The sequence below is a fragment of the Bos mutus genome, chromosome 2, assembly GCF_027580195.1.
Source record: "Bos mutus isolate GX-2022 chromosome 2, NWIPB_WYAK_1.1, whole genome shotgun sequence".
Taxonomy (NCBI): domain Eukaryota; kingdom Metazoa; phylum Chordata; class Mammalia; order Artiodactyla; family Bovidae; genus Bos; species Bos mutus.
Window position 1 is genome coordinate 43671983 of NC_091618.1, and position 6955 is coordinate 43678937.

Below are 6955 nucleotides of genomic sequence, written 5' to 3' on the forward strand. Positions count from 1 at the left end.
TCTGTGGTAATGAAGGGCAGTCAGAGTGGAGAAGTTCTCAATTTTAGTCGTGCCAGGATGCCGATCAGCTGATGTCAGTTATCTATAGTTCATGACTATGAACTTAAGCCCACCTGGACAAATTCTCTTAAGAGATTAATACTACATCTGAGAAAAAATCCAAAAGCATACTCTCTTTTTTCTTGGAGAGAAGTGCTGAAGATGCAATAGCCGTCTTTAAAAGGGTAGAAATTTATAGTGGTTAGAGTATTAGTCACATGGTCTTATTTCCATTTCCCGTTTGAGTTTTGGGGTAGTAGAAGATAGGAGCTGAGTCCCAGAAGCCAGGGATCTGGCTTTCATTTCCACTGACCATTTCATTCAAAACCAGTTTTGGGCCAGACTTCTCATGTGTGGTTAGAAGGAAGAGAGATCTTGGATGAAGAAGAGGGTTACACCAGTGTTTCCTAGGTCAAGAGCAGAGAGGGGTGTTGAGAGAACACTGGCTCTGGAGGGCAGGTGGGGGTTTGGAGGTGGGGACAAGTCCTGGTGAAGAAGGAGAAGAAAGAAAAGGAAAGTGAAATCGACAAAAGGGCCCCAATAGAGTCTCTCCACATGCTCCCCACCCTTCCTCTTTCTTTGTCTTCTTCAGTCTTCCTCCATGGGTGGAGAAGTTGGGAGATAAGAGGGGTGAGTTAATGTTTAGGGAGAGGATATAGGGTTTGTGAAATTGAGTTGTGTAAGATAAAACAAGTGGGAAAACAGATAAGCAAAGGAAATAAAAGGTACAGTTTCTAGTCTCTTTATGATACTAGGAATGTTAACCATGAAAAATTATTTTACTTCTTTAGACCATCAACAAAGTTGGACTGTGGATCCTTGTAGATTCTGTGGTTGCAGAGCCTGTGGAGTTTCTGTGGTTATTCTGTTGAGCTTTATAAATATCTTTTCTTGTGATCAGATTTGATATCTCAGGCCTCACCTTCACACATGTAAAATTGAATATTCTAGACATTTTAAAATCTGGACAGTGGGATTTCTATAGCATTTTGCTTAAAATTCAGAAATTAACATAAAATTCCTTTAGGATAACAGAGTGGTATTAGACAGGGACGAGAAGGATGGAGAGGCATTTTGGTTATTTTAAATCACTCCTTTGGTCCTCACATACCAAGAGGGTTTAATCTCAAAGTACTGTTTGGGAAACGTTAGGCTGAATTCAAGCTTCAACTGGACGGCAGTCAGTGGTTCCCATATTTCTCATGTTCATTCACTTGGGTTTCTTTACGTTAAAAGAAGAATGCTTCCCAGAAATCGCCATTTTTCTTGACTATTGCTAGGAAATAAATTCAAACCCCATGGCATTTAATATATATCATAGGATGGAGGAAAATAGAAGATCCCTACCTTGATTTCCATTAGAGTGGAAACTCTGACCCAAAATAATTTAATTAATTCTAGCCCACTTCCCACATTAATAAAGTGAACAGATATTAAAAATTAACATCAGCTTCTTTTAGGATGCTGGCAGGCACTTCCAAAGGATGCAAGATAAAAACTTATTTCATAGTGGTGAGGACCAAATGACTCCTGGCTAAGTGAGGCAATTGAGTCTTTTCTTAATCTGAGCTTAAACTATACTGATTCCCAAGCATAGTTTGTTTTGGGGGGATTTGCTTACTTTAGTCGGAGAAGGCAATGGCACCCCACTCCAGTACTCTTGCCTGGAAAATCCCATGGACAGAGGAGCCTGGTAGGCTGCAGTCCATGGAGTCGCTAAGAGTCGGACACAACTGAGCAATTTCACTTTCACTTTTCACTTTCATGCATTGGAGAAGGAAATGGTAACCCACTCCAGTGTTCTTGCCTGGAGAATCCCAGGGACAGGGGAGCCTGGTGGGCTACTGTCTATGGGGTCGCACAGAGTTGGACACGACTGAAGCGACTTAGCAGCAGCAGCAGCTTACTTTAGTGGACCAATTAGTAAACAAACCACTGGGTTTACAGCTCCTTTTGGTGGATGTAATGGAAAGGAAATTGGACTTGACAAAACTGTATTCACTATTGCCCACTGGACTGAAACCGATTCTAGCCCATCCTCCTTCCATCTCAGCACCTGCTCTGCAAAGAGTAATGAACTTCAGCCATCCAGTTAGCTGAAGCCTAAAACTAATCACAACACTAGGGCCAAGAATAGGAATATTGTCCACTGGATAGGGAAAGAATCTAAAGAGGCAGTAACTGGAGCTTTGTCAAAGAAGGGTTTGAAATTTCAGAAAGAGAGAATTAAAGAAAGGGGTAGGGCATCCAAAGTATACAGACTCAAGTTGAGAGTGAAAGGAAAAGTTCATAAGGGATTCCCCACCCCCGACACCCTGATGGTTAGGGGACTATGGAAGACAGAATAATGGGCTAGGAAAGATATCCCAGTCTTAAGCCCTGAAATCTGTGGATAACCTTCCAAGGCAAAGGGGACTTTGCAGACATTTGCAGATGCCATTTGGTAAGGATCTTGAGATGAGAAATCATCCAGGTGGACCCTCAATGCAATCACAGGATCCTTATAAGAGAAAGGCAGAGGGAGACTCAACAATGGGACTACAGAAGCAGAGATTGGAGTGATGACAAACCAAAGACCACTGGAAGCACTGCAAAAGCAAGAAAATGGATTCTTCCCTGGAGCCTCCAGAAGGACCAGCCTTGGTCCATCCATTGACCGTAGGCCAACAAAGCTGATTTTGGACTTCTGACCTCCAAAACTCTAAGAGAATAAATTTATGTTGTTGTAAGCCACCAAGTTCATGATAATTTGTTACAGCAGCCTCAGGAAACCAATACAAGGACAATGTGAATTAGGAAGAAAGAGCTATTTTTCATGTGTTGTGAATGGGAAAGTGCAAAGGGGAAAAGGAAGTGATGGGCAGGCTGCTTGGAGAAGGCTCTAGGAGAAGAAAGGAGGGGGCTACTGCTTCCAGAGCTGCCCCCAGGCGTGCAAGAGGCACTGATGAGGAGGACAGGGTTTTTTTTAATGACATTTTTTCTGTCCTTTGTGAATGAAACCCATCCCCATTTGGGCATGTTCTCAAAAGACTGGAAAGATATTTTCAGTTAACGTTTATTTCTGATGCAATGTTATGTTTTTCAATGCAATTCTGAGTAAGCTCGGAGATATCTGGGTTTTATCCTGGGGGTTTTAGAGAATGTCTTTGATGTTTTGGACCTAAAATGGGCGGGGGGGCGGGGGGCAGGTATTCAACTATGTCTTCCTAGCTTAGCTCAAGAGAGCATTTCATTATGACTTCCAAAGTAAGGGAATAATAATGCAATATAGTGTCATGTCCATTAGACAAGCTGCAGTCATTTTGGACCATGACCCATAATTAAAGCCAAAAGGACAGAGTAGAGAGAGACTGTATGGAGGAGAAGTCACAAATAGGGTTCAGTGTTTCTGGCAAAGAACCATACATAGATGCCATTATAATCTTCATGTACATGAAAACTAAAAACTCCCCCATACAAAATGAGATTTGTTTTTTTTTTTCCCCAAAATGGCTAAATTTAATTTTTGTATGTTAAAGTTTACAGAGTCCTTTTGAAAGGACTTGCTAGAAAGGGAATGGGGGGCGGATAATGATATTACATACAGGAAAGAAAAGAGACTAGCTGGCCCAGGAGTGCTTGGCATGGAGAAGTACAAAGGTATCTAGATGTGTCATGGCAGAAGGAGAAGCTGTTGAAATGTTAGTCAATGGCTAAGTAATGTCTGATTCTTCAGTCCCCTGAAGGAGTCCCCAAGGAGGCAAGGCTTCCCTGTCCTTCACTATCTCCCAGAGTTTGCTCAAACTCATGCCCATGGAGTCACTGATGCCCTCCAACCATCTCATCCTCTGTCACTCCCTTCTCCTCTTGCAGGGCTGTGAATTCAGTTTCTGTTAGTTTACAATTGTATTTAGTTTTGTTTCATTAAAAAAAATATTCAGCCAGGCAGCTCCCTTTTCCACAAGCCTTTTTGAGACTTTAAAATTATTGTAGAGAAAAGATTCTTTTCTATATTATAAAAAACAATTATCCAACACAGTAATATTGGTATCTGTCATTTTTCCACTTTTGTTGAACCCAGCCTCAGTGGACACCCTTTCTTAAGGACAGAGGTCAGTAACAGACATCCATGGTTTGGTGAAGGCTTTTATCCAGCAGAGATCAGGAAATTGAAATTGAAAACTTTCATAAAAAGCTCTATGCTAAGGAGACTTGGAAAGAAAGGAAGATTTTTAGTCATGGTTAGAGCAGTCCCTGAAATGAGAAAAGAATGGATTGACTTGGAAGACAAAAAAGTAAGAATCCACAAGTGTTGGTTTTAGGGATAATTTTTAGGTTTGTTGATAGACACTCTTATTGCCTTTAGATGGGTTATATGGCAAAGTGGAGAATAGCTTAGACTCATATTGAATCACAAACACTAATCAGCAAGAGAAAAATAAAAGGTAGCATAGAGTGAACGACATCCAAGGGTAGCTTCCTTTAAATTCACCAGCGTCTTCTCACTGAAAATATAGACTATGGGAAGGGAATTAAATGTTGATATTGATGCAGTCACCCTACTAGAAAATTTCAAATTTCCCTGTTTCTCATTTTCACAGAACAAAGGTTGACAAGCAGGTAGGATGAGCATAGCCTGTCTTCCATGGCACGAAGAGAAATCTTATGTACCCAATACAAGAGAAAAATTATAAAACAGAGTGGGAAATGGGAAGACGATTTAGAGCACCCAAAGAACAAGTGGTCCCCTCACATAAAGAATGTGAATGTTACAAGGTGGAGAAATGTATTCACCAGAATTCAAGATGATACTTCTAAGCAAGGAGGTCAGATCCTAGGAGGACTCTGTGTCCCAGGGCACTGGACACAGTGGAAGGGAGTAGAAGGGGCAACAGATTGCAACTTAGTGGTTAAGTGAAGAGGGCAACAAAGAGATTTTTCCAAAGGTGTACACAGAGTCAAGGAACAAACGGGAGAGGATGAAGCACCAGTTACAAGCAACAGTGGGAAAATAGGCTTTCCCTAGTCCTGGAGGATCAAAGGCTATCTAAGCTGGAGTTACCCCAGAAGCCAAAGCTGAGACAAGGATGCTAGGGCAGGAAGTTTATGTGAGAAGTGAAGGAGATGCCAGTAGGGATGTAAGCAGGTAGACAGGGAAGGAATGGCTGCCAATAAAGTGTATCAAATTGAACCAGTAGTCATTGTAGGCAATCAGAACTTAACACAAAGGGCAAGCTCTGGGAGCCAGTAAAAAGCACAAGCCATAGGTTAGACATCCCAGGCCAAGGGAGCCACTGTGGCCCCCAGTTGAGGATGGAGAAACCACCCAGACTGGGGTGTTAGAGCCCAAACAGAGTTAAGGGGGCATCCATGGGGTAGGGGCATCCATGGGGTGGGAGGACCCAGCATAGGGAGTGAGAACCCAGACAGAAAGAGGAGGCTATCATGTGGTGGGGGGAGGAGGTGCAACCAAGATGGGAGATTGGTTTCATTCTGGGGGACTGATCAAACAAGTGACATATTAAAGATAATAAAAGTCATATTTCTCAATGTCATAAGAGGAACAAATAATAGAAAGGAATAAATCTAGAATGAACTTTGTTGTGTTGCATTAGAATCAAAGGCATAGGTGTGAACTCATGAATTTCAAAACAGCAGATGTGGGTATAGAAATAAACACAATTGTAAATGTGTATATGTATGCATATAATGTATATATATATATATACACACATATTTATATCCAGACCTAGGTATACATGTTATATATGCATGTATATTTGCATCCAGGCTTCCTAGGTGGTGCTAGTTGTAAAGAATGCGCCTGCTCATGCAGGAGACGTAAGAGACATGGGTTCGATCCCTGGGTCAGGATGATCCCCTGGAGGAGGGCATGGCAACCCACTCCAGGGTTGGAGAATCCCATGGTCAGAGGAGCCTGGTGGGCTACAGTCCATAGGGTTGCAAAGAGTCAGACATGACTGAAGCAACTTAGCATGTCCAATTTGTATCTACACACATACACACACATATATACACACACACATATTTACATCTACATTTGTGTATATGTGGGTATGTGTGTCCCATTTCTGTCCAGTAAGGATCCTGGAGCAAGGAAATCCCAATAGGAATGAACACTCACTAATGCTTAAATCTTGGCTTCTAAAAACCATTGTCCACTTAAAGAGATCAGGGATCCGTGGGGAAACAACTGATTTCAACACTGTGGAAAACACGAGCTGAGCCTGGGGGATCTTGTTCTCCCAGAAAGCAAGGAAGTGCTGAGAAGATGATGGAGACCTGGTTGAAAGACACCAGAGCCAGTTTGAGTAGGTGCCCACTGGCCAAGGATGGGACAATTCAAGCATCAAAACAGACTAAAGATAGTAATAGATGTTTGCCACTGAATAAAACAGGAAATCATACATATATATTAAATAGATGGACAAATGACTAAATTGTCACTTCAATGAGGAACAGATGATTCACAAAACTTGAAAGTACCTCCCTATAAACTGTTACTATAAACAGGAAAAGAGTTAACTTTACAGAGGAGAAGCTTGACAGATACCAGCTTAGTCAAGGGATCAAAATGCCTGTTGTCAGTAACATAACAAGTTGAGATTTCGAACCACCTGACAAGATGCAATTAAAAGAAAGTAGCATCGCTTCCCAGAGAAGGCAATGGCAACTCATTCCAGTGTTCTTGCCTGGAGAATACCAGGGACAGGGGAGCCTGGTGGGCTGCCATCTATGGGGTCGCACACAGTCGGCCACAACTGAAGCGACTTAGCAGCAGCAGCATCGCTGATTTTAATTATGAAGAAACACCAGACTGAGCCAAATCAAAGGACCTTCTACAGAATATCTGCTTATAATCTTCGAAAGAGCCAAGGCCATAGAAATCAAGGCTGAGGAACTGTCCGGACCAGAG